The 16,144-nt window shown below is 34.4% G+C and overlaps 1 protein-coding gene across 1 annotated transcript in view; it reads right to left on the reverse strand.

Annotated features, from left to right (window-relative positions):
* Dh31-R (Diuretic hormone 31 Receptor) overlaps positions 1-16,144 on the reverse strand; it is a 489,695-nt gene that overhangs the window by 420,999 nt on the left and 52,552 nt on the right. The window contains exon 3 of the mRNA XM_075311907.1: positions 5,234-5,313. The gene's annotated coding sequence lies outside the window, so the exon portion shown is untranslated. The remainder of the gene's footprint in view (positions 1-5,233; positions 5,314-16,144) is intronic.

Below are 16,144 nucleotides of genomic sequence, written 5' to 3' on the forward strand. Positions count from 1 at the left end.
TTGATTAAAAAATTAATTGATTTTTTCAGCAAATTTCAATTAATTTTTTAATTGATTCAATTAAAAATTTAATTGATGTTGATTGCAAAACTCTATTAATTTATTAATTAAAAAAGGTAACTATTTTTAATTACTTTCTGAATTGGCTTAGAGTTTTTATTTGGATTAACAAATGATTGTTTGAAATACATATTTAATTAGTCTTCCGAATTAGATTAAAAAGTTAATTGTATCAATTAATTTTTTAATTACAAATTTTAAAATTTTCAATCATTGACTTAATTAACTTAATGTTTCTATCATGATTAAAAAGTTAATTGTATCAATTAATTTATTAATTGAAAAAATTTTCAACTTCAATTAACTTTTTAATTGGAAATATTTTGGTGATATTTTTTTCTGTGTAGCCACACAAACTAACAAGAGCGAAAGAAATTTAAAAAAATAAATTGTTTATTTGTTGGTGATATATTTATTTGTTCAACAATTTTGTACGCATATTGCCTCCTATCGTTTCACAACTTTCCGCTACATTTCAAATACACAATTGCATTGTGCCACTAGGATTAAATAACAAATTGGCATTTACTTTTATTTCTTTCAAATCGAAAAAAATGGTGTATGAAGAATTTAGAAAGTAACAGGATCAGCAGTATCACAGATTGCAGTAGAACAGGGTATTATGTGGAACAGGATATTATAAGTTAGTGCATATGTTTGCAACACCTAGTAGGAAACGAAATAGACATATGGTGTCTTTGGCAATATTGCTCAGGGCCGGCCCCTGAGTCGATCTAGCCATGTCCGTGTGTCTGTGAACACATTTTTGTAATCAACGTCTAGGTCGCAATTTTACTCGAATCGACTTTAAATTTTTTTTGGGTCAGAATAGAATCCTATTGATTTTGGATGAAATCGGTTCAGTTTTATATATACACTGGTGGTCAAAACTAAAGCAACTAAATTGACTACTACATATAATAGGTCATAAAATTTGAAATATTCGACAAAATCGAATTTTGTCTTTTGTTTTATAGAAGGTATTTGTCCATATACGACTACACAAAATAAAAATAAAACAAGTAAGAAAAGTCTAAAGTCGGGCGGGGCCGACTATATTATACCCTGCACCACTTTGTAGATCTAAATTTTCGATACCATATCACATCCGTCAAATGTGTTGGGGGCTATATATAAATGTTTGTCCCAAATACATACATTTAAATATCACTCGATCTGGACAGAATTTGATAGACTTCTACAAAATCTATAGACTCAAAATTTAAGTCGGCTAATGCGGAACACAATGTTAGTAGTAAACAAATATGGGAAACATTTAAATCTGAAGCAATTTTAAGGAAACTTCGCAAAAGTTTATTTATGATTTATCGCTCGATATATATGTATTAGAAGTTTAGGAAAATTAGTCATTTTTACAACTTTTGGACTAAGCAGTGCCGATTTTACACGGAAACTGTTAGTATTTTGAACATTTTTGTCGAATTCAGAAAAACATATATATGGGACCTATATCTAAATCTGAGCCGATTTCAACCATAGCAACGCATAGCAACAATGCTAATTCTAGTCTCTGTGCAAAATTTCAACTAACTCGGAGTTAAAAATTGGCCTCTGTGGTCATATGAGTGTAAATCGGGCGAAAGCTTTAAATGGGAGCTATATCTGAACCGATTTAAATCAAATTTGGCACGCATAGCTACAATGCTAAATCTACTCCCTGTGCAAAATTACAACCAAATTGGGCCAAAACTGTGACTTCTAGGACCATATTAGTCCATATCGGGCGAAAGATATATATGGGAGCTATATCTAAATCTGAACCGATTTCAATCAAATTTTGCACACTTGACTATACTACTAATTGTACTCCTAGCGCAAAACTTTAACCAAATTCGGCCAAAAATCTGCCTTCTGGGGCCATATAAGTCCATATCGGGCGAAAGATATATATGGGGGCTATATCTAAATCTGAACCGATTTCAATCAAATTTTGCACACTTGACTATACGACTAAGTGTTATGTTTGTACAAAATTTCAAGCAAATCGGTATAAAACTCTGGCGGCTGGGTCCATATTAGTGCATATCGGGCGAAAGATATATATGGGAGCTATATCTAAATCTGAACCGATTTCTTCCAAAATCAATAAGGTTCTATTCTGACCCAAATTAGGAACATATGCCAAATTTGAAGGCGATTGGACTTAAATTGCGACCTAGACTTTGATCACAAAAATGTGTTCACAGACAGACGGACGGACGGACGGACAGACGGACATGGTTATATCGACTCAGGGACCCACCCTGAGCATTATTGCCACAGACACCATGTGTCTATCTCGTCTCCTTCGGGGTGTTACAAACATATGCACTAACTTATAATACCCTGTTCCACAGTGTGGCGCAGGGTATAAATATGGGAAACATTTAAATCTGAGCGATTTTAAGGAAACTTCGCAAAAGTTTATTTATGATTTATCGCTCGATATATATGTATTAGAAGTATAGGAAAATTAGAGCCATGTTTACAACTTTTCGACTAAGCAGTGGCGATTTTTCAAGGAAAATGTTGGTATTTTTTTACCATTTTTGTCGAAATCAGGAATATATATATATATATATATATATATATATATATATATATATATATATATATATATATATATATATATATATATATATATATATATATATATATATATATATATATATATATATATATATATATATATATATATATATATATATATATATATATATATATATATATATATATATATATATATATATATATATATATATATATATATATATATATATATGGGAGCTATATCTACATCTGAACCGATTTCAACCAAATTTGGCACGCATAGCTACAATGCTAACTCTACTCCCTGTGCAAAACTTCAACTAAATCGGAGTAAAAAATTGGCCTCTGTGGTCATATGAGTGTAAATCGGGCGAAAGCTATATATGGGAGATATATCTAAATCTGAACTGATTTCTACCAAATGTGGCACGCATAGCTACAATGCTAATTCTACTTCCTGTGCAAAATTTCAACTAAATCGGAGCAAATAATCGGCCTCTGTGGTCATATGAGTGTAAATCAGACGAAAGCTATATATGGGACCTATATCTAAATCTGAACCGATTGCAACCAAATTTGGCACGCATAGCTTGACGACACTACTAATTGTACTCCTAATGCAAAATTTCAACCATTCAATTGGGGTAAAACTCTGGCTTCTGGGGCCATATAAGTCCATATCGGGCGAAAGCTATATATGGGAGCTATATCTAAATCTGAACTGATTTCTACCAAATGTGGCACGCACAGCTACAACGCTAATTCTACTCCCTGTGTAAAATTTCAACTAAATCGGAGCAAAAAATTGGCCTCTATGGTCATATGAGTGTAAATCGGGCGAAAGCTATATATGGGAGATATATCCAAATCTGAACCGATTTCAACCAAATTTGGCACGCATAGTTACAACGCTAATTCTACTCCCTGTGCAAAATTTCAACTAAATCGGAGTTAAAAATTGGCCTCTGTGGTCATATGAGTGTAAATCGGGCGAAAGCTATATATGGGAGCTATATCTAAATCTGAACCGATTTCAACCAAATTTGGCACGCATAGCTACAATACTAATTCTACTCCCTGTGCTAAATTTCAGCTAAATCGGAGCAAAAATTGGCCTCTATGGTCATATGAGTGTAAATCGGGCGAAAGCTATATATGGAAGCTATATCTAAATCTAAACCGATTTCAATAAAATTTGGCAAACTTGACTACACTACAAATTGTACTCCTAGTGCAAAATTTCAACCAAATTGGGGTAAAACTCTGGCTTCTGGGACCGTATTAGTCCATATCGGGCGAAAGATATATATGGAAGCTATATCTAAATCTGAACCGATTTCAATAAAATTTGGCACACTTGACTATAGTACTAATTGTATATATATGGGAGCTATATCTAAATCTGAAGCGATTTCTTCCAAAATCAATAGATATCTATTCTGAGCCAAACCACATACTTGTGCCAAATTTGAAGTCAATTGAACTAAAACTGCGACCTAGACTTTGATTACAAAAATGTGTTCACGGACAGACGGACATGGCTATATCGACTCAGGAGCCCATCCTGAGCATTTTTGCCAAAGACACCATGTGTCTATCTCGTCTCCTTCTGGGTGTTGCAAACATATGCACTAACTTATAATACCCTGTTCCACAGTGTGGTGCAGGGTATAAATATGGGCAACATTTAAATCTGAAGCCATTTTAAGGAAACTTTGCAATAGTTTATTTATGATTTATCGCTCGATATATATGTATTAGAGGTTTAGGAAAATTAGAGTCATGTTTACAACTTTTCGACTAAGCAGTGGCGATTTTACAAGGAAAATGTTGGTATTTTGACCATTTTTGTCGAAATCAGAAAAACATATATATGGGAGCTCTATCTAAATCTGAACCGATGTCAACCATAGCTACAATGCTAATTCTACTCCCTGTGCAAAATTTCAACTAAATCGGAGTTAAAAATTGGCCTCTGTGGTCATATGAGTGTAAATCGGGCGAAAGCTATATATGGGAGATATATCCAAATCTGAACCAATTTCAACCAAATTTGGCACGCATAGTTACAATGCTAATTCTACTCCCTATGCAAAATTTCAACTAAATCGGAGCAAAAAATTGGCCTCTGTGGGCAAATGAGTGTAAATCGGGCGAAAGCTATATATGGGAGCTATATCTAAATCTGAACCGATTTGGCTGATATTTTGCAAGTTTTTCGAGACTCATAAAATATTCGGATGTACGGAATTTGAGGAAGATCGGTTGATACAGACGCCAATTATGACCAGATCGGTGAAAAATATATATGGCAGCTATATCTAAATCTGAACCGATTTTTTTCCAAAATCAATAGGGATCGTCTTTGAGTCGAAACAGGACCCTATACCAAATTTTAAGACAATCGGACTAAAACTACGAGCTGAACTTTGCACACAAAAATACATCAACAGACAGACAGACAGACGGACATCGCTAAATCGACTCAGAATTTAATTCTAAGCCGATCCGTATACTAAAAGGTTGGTCTATGATTACTCCTTCTTTGCGTTACATACTTATTATACCCTGTACCACAGTAGTGGTGAAGGGTATAAATATGTGACAAATATAGTTTACATACCTCATATACACCAGTCTCTTAATTTAAATTCTTGAGGGGATAGACGACACCGATTATCATGCAAATTGTCCGAAACTACACTGAAAAAAAAAGTAAATATACACGTGATATTAAAGGCTACACAATTTTAGGATTTACAAAATATTAGTGAAAAATTTCTTTAAAATAAATAAATTTCAATAATAAATATATAAAGTTTATAAGTTTTGCATAAAAAATATTCTTCATTAAATTTAGGACACAAATTTTGGAAGCTTGCATCCCACCGTTAAAGACATATGTCTTTGAACTAAGGCAAATTTTCCTTAAAGTAAAAAAACATATTTTTGATTTAAAGAAATCGTCCTTAAATTAACTAAAATATTGAATTCTTAGATTTAAGATAAAAACTTTTCAAATATATAGACTAAGATTTATTTTGAGGATTTAGTATCTTTGGTTTAGTTTTATTTTTATACCCTTCACCACTACTGTGGTACAGGATATAAAAAGTTTGTGCATTTGTATGTAACGCCAACCGATCGTCTTAGAATAAAATTCTGAGTTGATTTAGCGATTTCCGTCTGTCTGCCTGTCTGTATATGTAATTTTGTGTGCAAAGTACAGGTCGCAGTTTAAGTCCGATCGTCCTAAAATTTGGCACAGTGGTTTAACTTGGCACAAAGACAATCGCTTTTGATTTTGAAAAAAAATCAGTTCAGATTTAGTTATAGCTGCCATATATAACATATTAATATAGCAAATGTATCACGACAATTTTTCACATTTTAGAGGCCCAATTTTTAGAGTGTCCAAGTTTGAGAGTTTTCACAGTATATTGATTTTAGTTCATTTTATATTTACTTCTTGTTCAATATTAGTTAATCTTTCCAATCGCAATAACTAAGTGACTAAAAAGCAAATTGATTATCAATTTTCGATACAAATCGATTTAACAATCCAAGGCAGATTTTCCTTGGTCAAAACGTAACGCAACTATGACACACTACAGAATGACGGCATCCATAAAGTTTGTATGCTTTTTGGCACTCGTTCAATATTTGCATTTGCAAAGACAAATGCCGCATCATTGATTGATAGCAATGCCAGCACCAGCACATTGCTGAGACCTGGAACGGCGTTCATAATTTATTAGATAGTCAACAAGCAAAGACTAAACAATAAGTTTTTAATTTCATTTTATTTTATTTTTCCTCGACACGCTTTTATGTTATTTTTTGTGCATTGATAGACTTAATCAAACGCAATCATCATTCATTCACTGTATGGTGGTATGGTGGCTTTGTACAGAGGCTTCTTTCGATGCAGTTCATCAATCGATTGACTTGAAGAGGGTGGCCATTTAGACCATGCAATTTATTATAGAAATTTTTGTAACAAAAACTGTATACATGACCCAAACGCGTAGCATGTACGTAAATTATAAAAAAAACTTGCTCATCATTGTTTGTTGCCAGTCAATTTTCAGATAATGATAAATTCGAATTTCAATTTGGGGATAGATAGATGAGTTTGTAATTGAATATGCCATTTGTCACGCTCACACAAAATCCAAGAAATTAAAATAGCAATTTATTAATAATAATAGAGGATTTTTGGGTCAAGGCAAAAGAGCCAATTTATAACGCTAATTTACATTTGCATTAATCAGCCTCTAGCTAGTACACAGATAAAAATCCATCGTTAACTTTTACTTATTTTATCACAAAAAAATATACCACGACGAAAAACCGACTCGTCGTTTGACTATATCTGCAAATCTACCCAATTTGTGATATTTTCATAGCAACAAATATGCTCATCAGTCAGGTCATGCTTCATCTGTCGGAACAAGGGATAATCAGAAAGAATCATATGCGTGAAGATAAATTGTAAATAGCTAAGACACAAACCAGACAGATTTAGCCGCGCACCGAATGTTTTAATTGAGTTATGCTAAGTCGACCAAAACATGATCATAATATGTTTATAATAATATTATATATTATATAATAATATTATATATTTTGACTACTGTTGACCAGTGATAAATTAACTATACGACAAATTTGATACCGCAACAATTGTGATATTGTAGAAATAAAACCGCACTGATGCACCCTTAATTTATATCAAATAGGCCCACTATGCAATCCTACCCGGAATATTTTGGTAACAGGAGAAAGCCCATGACAAGTACTTTCTGGCTATTTGGTTGCTGTATTCGAACCCAATCCAGAAAATTGTTTGTTTATCCAATTTAATGGAAAACAAGTAAGGAAAGTCTAAAATCGGGCGGGGCCGACTATATTATACCCTGCACCACTTTGTAGCTCTAAATTTTCGATACCATATCACATCCGTCAAATGTGTTGGGTGCTATATATAAAGGTTTGTTCCAAATACATACATTTAAATATCACTCGATTTGGACAGAATTTGATAGACTTTTACAAAATCTATAGACTCAAAATTAAAGTTGGCTAATGCACTAGGGTGGAACACAATTTTAGTACAAAAATATGGGAAACATTTAAATCGGAAGCAATTTTAAAGAAACTTCGCAAAAGTTTATTTATGATTTATCGCTCGATATATATGTATTAGAAGTTTAGGAAAATTAGAGTCATTTTTACAACTTTTCGACTAAGCAGTGGCGATTTTACAAGGACAATGTTGTTATTTTAACCATTTTTGTCGAACTCAGAAAAACATATATATGGGAGCTATATCTAAATCTGAACCGATTTCAGCTATATCTAAATCTGAAATTTGGCACACATAGCAACAATGCTAATTCTACTCTCTGTGCAAAATTTCAACTAAATTGGAGTTAAAAATTGGCCTCTGTGGTCATATGAGTGTAAATCGGGCGAAGGCTACATATGGGAGATATTTCTAAATCTGAACCGATTTCAACCAAATTTGGCACACATAGCAACAATGCTAATTCTACTCTCTGTGCAAAATTTCAACTAAATCGGAGTTAAAAATTTGCCTCTGTGGTCATATGAGTGTAAATCGGGCGAAAGCTATATATGGGAGATATATCCAAATCTGAACCGATTTCAACCAAATTTGGCACGCATAGTTACAATGCAAATTCTACTCCCTGTGCAAAATTTCAACTAAATTGGAGTTAAAAATTGGCCTCTGTGGTCATATGAGTGTAAATCGGGCGAAAGCTATATATGGGAGCTATATCTAAATCTGAACCGATTTGGCTGATATTTTGCAAGTTTTTCGAGACCCGTAAAATATTCGGATGTACGGAATTTGAGGAAGATCGGTTGATATACTCGCCAATTATGACCAGATCGGTGAAAAATATATATGACAGCTATATCTAAATCTGAACCGATTTTTTCCAAAATCAATAGGGATCGTCTTTGAGCCGAAACAGGACCCTATACCAAATTTTAGGACAATCGGACTAAAACTGCGAGCTGTACTTTGCACAGAAAAATACATCAACAGACAGACGGACAGACAGACAGACAGACGGACATCGCTAAATTGACACAGAATTTAATTCTAAGCCGATCCGTATACTAAAAGGTTGGTCTACGATTACTCCTTCTTGGCGTTACATACAAATGCACAAACTTATTATACCCTGTACCACAGTAGTGGTGAAGGGTATAAATATGAGAAACATTTAAATCTGAAGCAATTTTAAGGAAACTTCGCAAAAGTTTATTTATGATTTATCGCTCGATATATATGTATTAGAAGTTTAGGAAAATTAGAGTCATTTTTACAACTTTTCGACTAAGCAGAGGCAATTTAACAAGGAAAATGTTGGTATTTTGACCATTTCTGTCGAAATCAGAAAAACATATATATGGGAGCTATATCTAAATCTGAACCGATTTCAATCAAATTTGGCACACATGACTATATAACTAATTGTACTCCTAGTGCAAAATTTCAACCAAATTGGGCCAAAACTCTGGCTTCTGGGGCCATATAAGTCCATATCGGGCGAAAAATATATATGGAAGCTATATCTAAATCTGAACCGATTTCAATCAAATTTGGCACACATTACTATACTACCAATTGTACTCCTTATGCAAAATTTCAAGCTAATCGGGATAAAACTCTGGCTTCTGGGTCCATATAAGTGCATATCGGGCGAAAGATATATATGGGAGCTATATCTAAATCTGAATCGTTTTCAACCAAATATGGCACGCATAGTTACAATGCTAATTCTACTCCCTATGCAAAATTTCAACCAAATTGGCCCAAAACTCTGGCTTTTAGTACCATATTAGTCCATATCGGGCGAAAGATATATATGGGAGCTATATCTAAATCTGAACCGATTTCAATCAAATTTTGCACACTTGACTATACGACTAAGTGCTATGTTTGTAGAAAATTTCAAGCAAATCGGTATAAAACTCTGGCTGCTGGGTCCATATTAGTGCATATCGGGCGAAAGATATATATGGGAGCTATATCTAAATCTGAACCGATTTCTTCCAAAATCAATAGGGTTCTATTCTGACCCAAATTTGGAACATGTGCCAAATTTGAAGGCGATTGGACTTAAATTGCGACCTAGACTTTGATCACAAAAATGTGTTCACAGACAGACGGACGGACAGACGGACATGGTTATATCGACTCAGGGACCCACCCTGAGCATTATTGTCAAAGACACCATGTGTCTATCTCGTCTCCTTCTGGGTGTTACAAATATATGCACTAACTTATAATACCCTGTTCCACAGCGTGGTGCAGGGTATAAATACTAACTTGAATGAAGGGAGCCACCGTGGTGCAATGGTTAGCATGCCCGCCTTGCATACACAAGGTCGTGGTTTCGATTCCTGCTTCGACCGTACACCAAAAAAGTTTTCCAGCGGTAGATTATCCCACCTCAGTAATGCTGGTGACATTTCTGAGGGTTTCAAAGCTTCTCTAAGTGGTTTAACTGCAAGGTGAAACGCCGATCGGACTCGGCTATAAAAAGGAGGTTTCTTGTCATTGAGCTTAACATGGAATCGGGCAGCTCTCAGTGATAAGAGAGAAGTTCACCAATGTGGTATCACAATGGACTGAATAGTCTAAGCGAGCCTGATACATCGGGCTGCCACCTAACCTAACCTAACCTAACTTGAACGAATTAAATAATATAAGGGAAAATGGCCCTATGATTGGAAGTGTTTCGTGCGCCAGCAACCTTTGTTGGATTTGTTTCATCTTGATACACCCATACAATCTATTACTTTCGGGCTCACATTTGGGCGTAAACCCACGATTCATCACCTTTCACAATATCATAGACGTGTTTCGAAGCACCGCGATCGTATTTTTGTAGCATTTCTTTCGATTCAAAATGTGTGGGATCCAACGTGGCCTATTTTTTTTGACGGCCAAATGTTCTCTGAATGTATGCAGATCTCACGAATGCCTAAGGTTGTCTCAGTCTCACGATATGGCACATGACGATCTTGCAATATCAGTTGGCAGACAGCATCAATGATTTCTGGAACAACAACTGATTTTGGACGACCTTCACGAAATTCGTCTTAGAGTGAACAACGATCACACCATCGATATGTTAAACACAGGTCCTTGACAGAGTATCATTGCCAAAAAATGAATTAAGTTCAAGTATATACAGCAGTAAGTTCGGCCGGGCCGAATCTTAAATACCCACCACCATGAATCAAATATAATAGTTTAACAGGTTGGTCTAACAAAGAAAAACACATTTTTTTGTCAAAATTCGTTTTTATTATTCAACATAGTTCCCTTCAAGAGCGATACAACTAGTATAACGACCTTCCAATTTTTGAGGTCTGAGAACAAGAAAAAGTCGCTGGGGGCCAGATCTGGAGAATACGGTGGGTGGGGAAGCAATTCGAAGCCCAATTCATGAATTTTTGCCATCGTTCTCAATGACTTGTGGCACGGTGCGTTGTCTTCGTGGAACAACACTTTTTTCTTCTTCATATGGGGCCGTTTTGCCGCGATTTCAAACGCTCCAATAACGCCATATAATAGTCACTGTTGATGGTTTTTCCAGATAATCTCAAGATAATCAATAAAAATTATTCCATGCGCATCTCAAAAAACAGAGGCCATTACTTTGCCAGCGGACTTTTGAGTCTTTCCATGCTTCGTAGACGCATATCCAAATATTGATGAATGATATGACCAACACGTTCCTTTGATATCTTTAAGGCCTCTGCTATCTCGATCAACTTCAATTTACGGTCATTCAAAATCATTTTGTGGATTTTGATGTTTTCGACGGTAACCAGCTCTTTCGGGCGTCCACCGTCCTCCGTGCTCATTTCACCACGCTTGAATTTTGCATACCAATCAATTATTGTTGAATTCCCTGGGACAAAGTCCGGAAACTCATTATCAAGCCAAGTTTTTGCTTCCACCGTATTTTTTCCCTTCAGAAAACAGTATTTTATCAAAAAACGAAATTCTTTTTTTCCCATTTTTTCACAATAACAAAAGTTGCTTCACAAAAGATGCTCTATCTCACAAACTAATTGACTTGCAGACGTCAAATTTTGACACGAATCATTGAAGGTTGGTACTATATAAAAATAATATGCATTTAATACTAGCGACGCCATTTATATGTCATACCGGGGACTTATCAGCCAACCTGTTATACAATAAAGTACGCAGTGCATCTACACTACATGAATCGGTGGCAATAACGTAAACCAGTAATCTAACTAGTTTGTGATCATTCGTTTACGTTATTGCAACCAATTCATGCAGTATAGATGTATGAAAGGTAGTACTGTTTTCCTTCACGCCAACAATGCTATACTCAAGATTATATATCACTTCTGAGCAATATTTCTATTAAAATGAGCAATTATATCAGCGCTATGTAGGTCAGGTTAGGTTAGGTGACAGCCCGATGTGTCAGGCTCACTTAGACTATTCAGACCATTGTGATACCACATTGGTGAAGTTCTCTCTTATCGCTGAGTGCTGCCCGATTCCATGTTTAGCTCAATAACAAGGGACATCCTTTTTATAGCCGAGTCCGAACGGCGTTCCACATTGTAATGAAACCACTTAGAGAAGCTTTGAAACCCTCAGAAATGTCGCCAGCATTACTGAGGTGGGATAATCCACCGCTGAAAATTTTTTTGGAGTTCGGTCGATGCAGGAATTGAACCCACGACCGTGTGTATGCAAGGCGGGCATGCTAACCATTGCACCAAGGTGGCTTCCATGCGCTATGTGGAAGCTGCTCTATCTCGGGACATTGCCCACCGCGCTGAGTCGGTGGTTTTGTAAGCAGTTGGTACTGTATCTCTCCCTTACAATCCTGTTGAAATAGTGCTCCATTTTTTGCTGCGTGTATATATAACAGTCCATGCTACAAATAAGATTGTAGCATGCGTTCCAAGATGAAGAGTATTTAAGATTCGTCTTGACTATATACACAGAGTGAACATGATTGATGCGAAACTGTTGCATGATCTGAGTGCTGGTTGAGGTTTTGTACTGTAACCGTATACGAGTATATTTTATGCGACAGTAAATAGCTCCTGCATCAGGTGATGAAATGAAGTACTTATCGTATCAGTCCACAAATCTCTTATTTTTGATATTTAGACTACAATAATAATAGTTTCATTCGACCTAGAATAAGTCTTAAAAATCCTCTTGTTTCTTTCAATTCACACCCCAGGAAATTCTTATTTGGCTTCATTTCAACTATATTCCATTAAGATGAAAAACGCCAAACAACAAACTGTAGCTATCATTCTTCAAATATCAGATATGCATTTTATTTAATCCCTTTGTCCATTTGTTTTTTTTTATACATTCGTTATATAAAAGAAATTCTTGAAAGAGTGCATTTATCGCAATCCAACGTTTGGACTATTGCATCAACTTCTACTTCGTAGAGCGTAAGACGATTCAATTCAGTAAAACATAATCAGAGCATTAACGCATTCAAGTACACAATGACTGTAAGGCATGATAGTTAGGGATGACGATATAGTTAGGTTAGGTGAGCTTATGTTATTTTCCCATAAATCATGCATCTGATTTCGGCAACCATGTGTATTTTTTGACGAGAAACAAAATTTTTGGGACAAACATGTTCCCTGTTCTCCGTTTAAAAATAACATTTTTGAATTGTTGGATTTTGTACGACCAAGTTTGATAGGTTTCAATGTATTTGCTTTACTTTGAAGTATCTCTTATCATATGAATTGTTAAACAAACATTTATTTGTACGTGGATAGCTTTGTTAATGCGATAGTTCGATGAATGCGATTTGTATTCTAATTTTAATTTTATAGAGCCTATTTATATATAAAGCTAGGTAGCTTTCTAAATATCTTTATTATAAAGAAGACTCATCTTTGTCTTGGAATCAATTCCATTAGTTTCTGACACATTCAAATGAATTTCTATTGTTGAGCTTAAAAAGATGTTTGATTGCAGTTGATTGTTGTTGACTTTATCCCATTCGTGCAAGTTGCCGTTGCCTCTCATCTTAATTTCACCAAATCTACATTGCTAATTGCAGCGATAAATTGCAGACGGTAACTAACTAAATAAAACAAAAAACTATTTACCTTACAACCGGAGATACCTTAATATATTTCTATTTATATTTAAGGAGAAGATAAGGCAATTGCGGATAACTAAACAATTGTAAAACTACCAAGATTGACATTGGTAGCTGAATTATCTAAAGTCATAATAATTAAAAGTAGGAACATGCAGTAACCGATGCGTATTGTAATGCCATGCCATAAGGAAGCCTGAAAATTATCTTGATTTCTAAATTACTTCTACACGCAAAAAAATCATTTTTCCTCACAAAAGAAATTTTAAACAAAGAAATATCGTTCGACGTTTACTTTTGGCTGTAGGATTTTTTTTTTTTTGAAGAAATGGATAAACTTTTTGTGATAAACGTTGATTATACTACAGAATGTTAATTTGACTTAAATTCATAAAAACGAAATCATTTGTATACCCTCCACCATAGGATGGGGGTATATTAACTTTGTCATTCCGTTTGTAACACATCGAAATATTGCTCTAAGACCCCATAAAGTATTTACACCCTCAAAAAAAATCGCTTCTTTAACATATGTTCCAAACATATTTTGCAGGAAGCACATATATTATTGGATACTGCCGAAACATTAATATGTTTGTTTTATGTGAACATATTATATGTTTGGAAGCATTTTGAGCCCAAAAATATTATATGCTTGGAAGAATTTTTCCCAAAGACGATTGTGCTCATTCCCTAACATACTCGTAATTTTCACTTCCGCGAAATATTTTAGTTCTTGGCACCTTTTTCTGCAATACAAATAATGTTTCTGTCACTTTTATAAATTTTTTAAATTTTACCTTTCGCCGGCACGGAGAATCGAACCGAGGACCACACAGTTTGTAAGCCAACACACTATCCACTGGGCTACGTAGCTGTTATAGTCACCAGTAGATATTTATCGTTATAAGTTACATTTATATAGCATAGTTTGCATCGCCCACGAGCCCATGCAAACATAACATTATTTCACAGAAACATACATTTGTTTGCCACGTGGAGCAGTAGTTAGCATGTCTGCCTTGCATGCAAAAGGTCGTGGGTTCAATCCCTGCTCCGACCGAACACTTTTTTTTATACTATATTAAATTTTTATAATGAAACTTCGATATATAAACTAAATTGACTTCGATATATAAACTAAATTGACTGATTTTTGGATAAAATATTATTTTTTTATTGCAAAAATAACAATTTTGTAACAAAAAACTGTTTTTGGTACAAAACTTTAAAATTTGGAAGGAATTCAAAAACTCTAACAAAAGAAGAACGTGGAGTCGAGTATAAACATACATAAATAATTTTATAATATAAACTTAAATTTATTTAGGCGTGAACAGTTTTTTACTAGCATAATATATTCTAACATATTAACATAGATGTCGCAAACATTTAGTGTCAGTTTAGGAACATTACATGTTTGCACTTAAATATATTGTATTTTAAAATTGTGCCCGAAACACATTTTGTTTATATCGGAACATATGAAAAACATATTTTTCTAACAGTGTATATTCTGGGTCGTGGTGAAATTCTGAGTCGATCTAAGCATGTCCGTCCGTCCGTCTGTTGAAATCACGCTAACTTCCCAACGAAACAAGCTATCGACTTGAAACTTGGCACAACTAGTTGTTATTGATGTAGGTCGGATGGTATTGCAAAAGGGCCATATCGGTCCACTTTTATTATATATAGCCCCCATATAAACCGATCCCCAGATTTGGCTTGAGGAGCCTCAAAGAGAAGCAAATTTCACTCGATCGTGCTAAAATTTGGTACATGGTGTTGTATATGTGGTCTCTAACAACCATGCAAAAATTGGTCCACGTCGGTCCATAATTATATATAGACCCCATATAAACCGTTCTCCAGATGTGACCTCCGGAGCGTCTTGGAGGAGCAAAATTCATCCTAACAACCATGCCAAAATTGGTCCTTACCGGTCTATAGTTATATATAGCCGATCTCCAATCACACAAAAATTGGTCCATATCGGTTCATAATCATGGTTGCCACTCGAGCCAAAATAATCTACCAAAATTTTATTTCTATAGAAAATTTTGTTAAAATTTTATTACTATAGAAAATTTTTGTTAAAATTGTATTTCTATAGAAAATTTTGTTAAAATTTTATTTCTGTAGAAAATTTTGTCAAAATTTTATTTCTAAAGAAAATTTTGTCAAAATTTTATTTCTATAGAAAATTTTGTTAAAATTGTATTTCTGTAAAAAATTTTGTCAAAATTTTATTTCTAAAGAAAATTTTGTCAAAATTTTATTTCTATAAAAAATTTTTTGAAAATTTTATTTCTATAGAAAATGTTGTCAAACTGAATTATATACGTATT

This window comes from Haematobia irritans, chromosome 5 (genome assembly GCF_050003625.1).
Source record: "Haematobia irritans isolate KBUSLIRL chromosome 5, ASM5000362v1, whole genome shotgun sequence".
NCBI lineage: Eukaryota > Metazoa > Arthropoda > Insecta > Diptera > Muscidae > Haematobia > Haematobia irritans.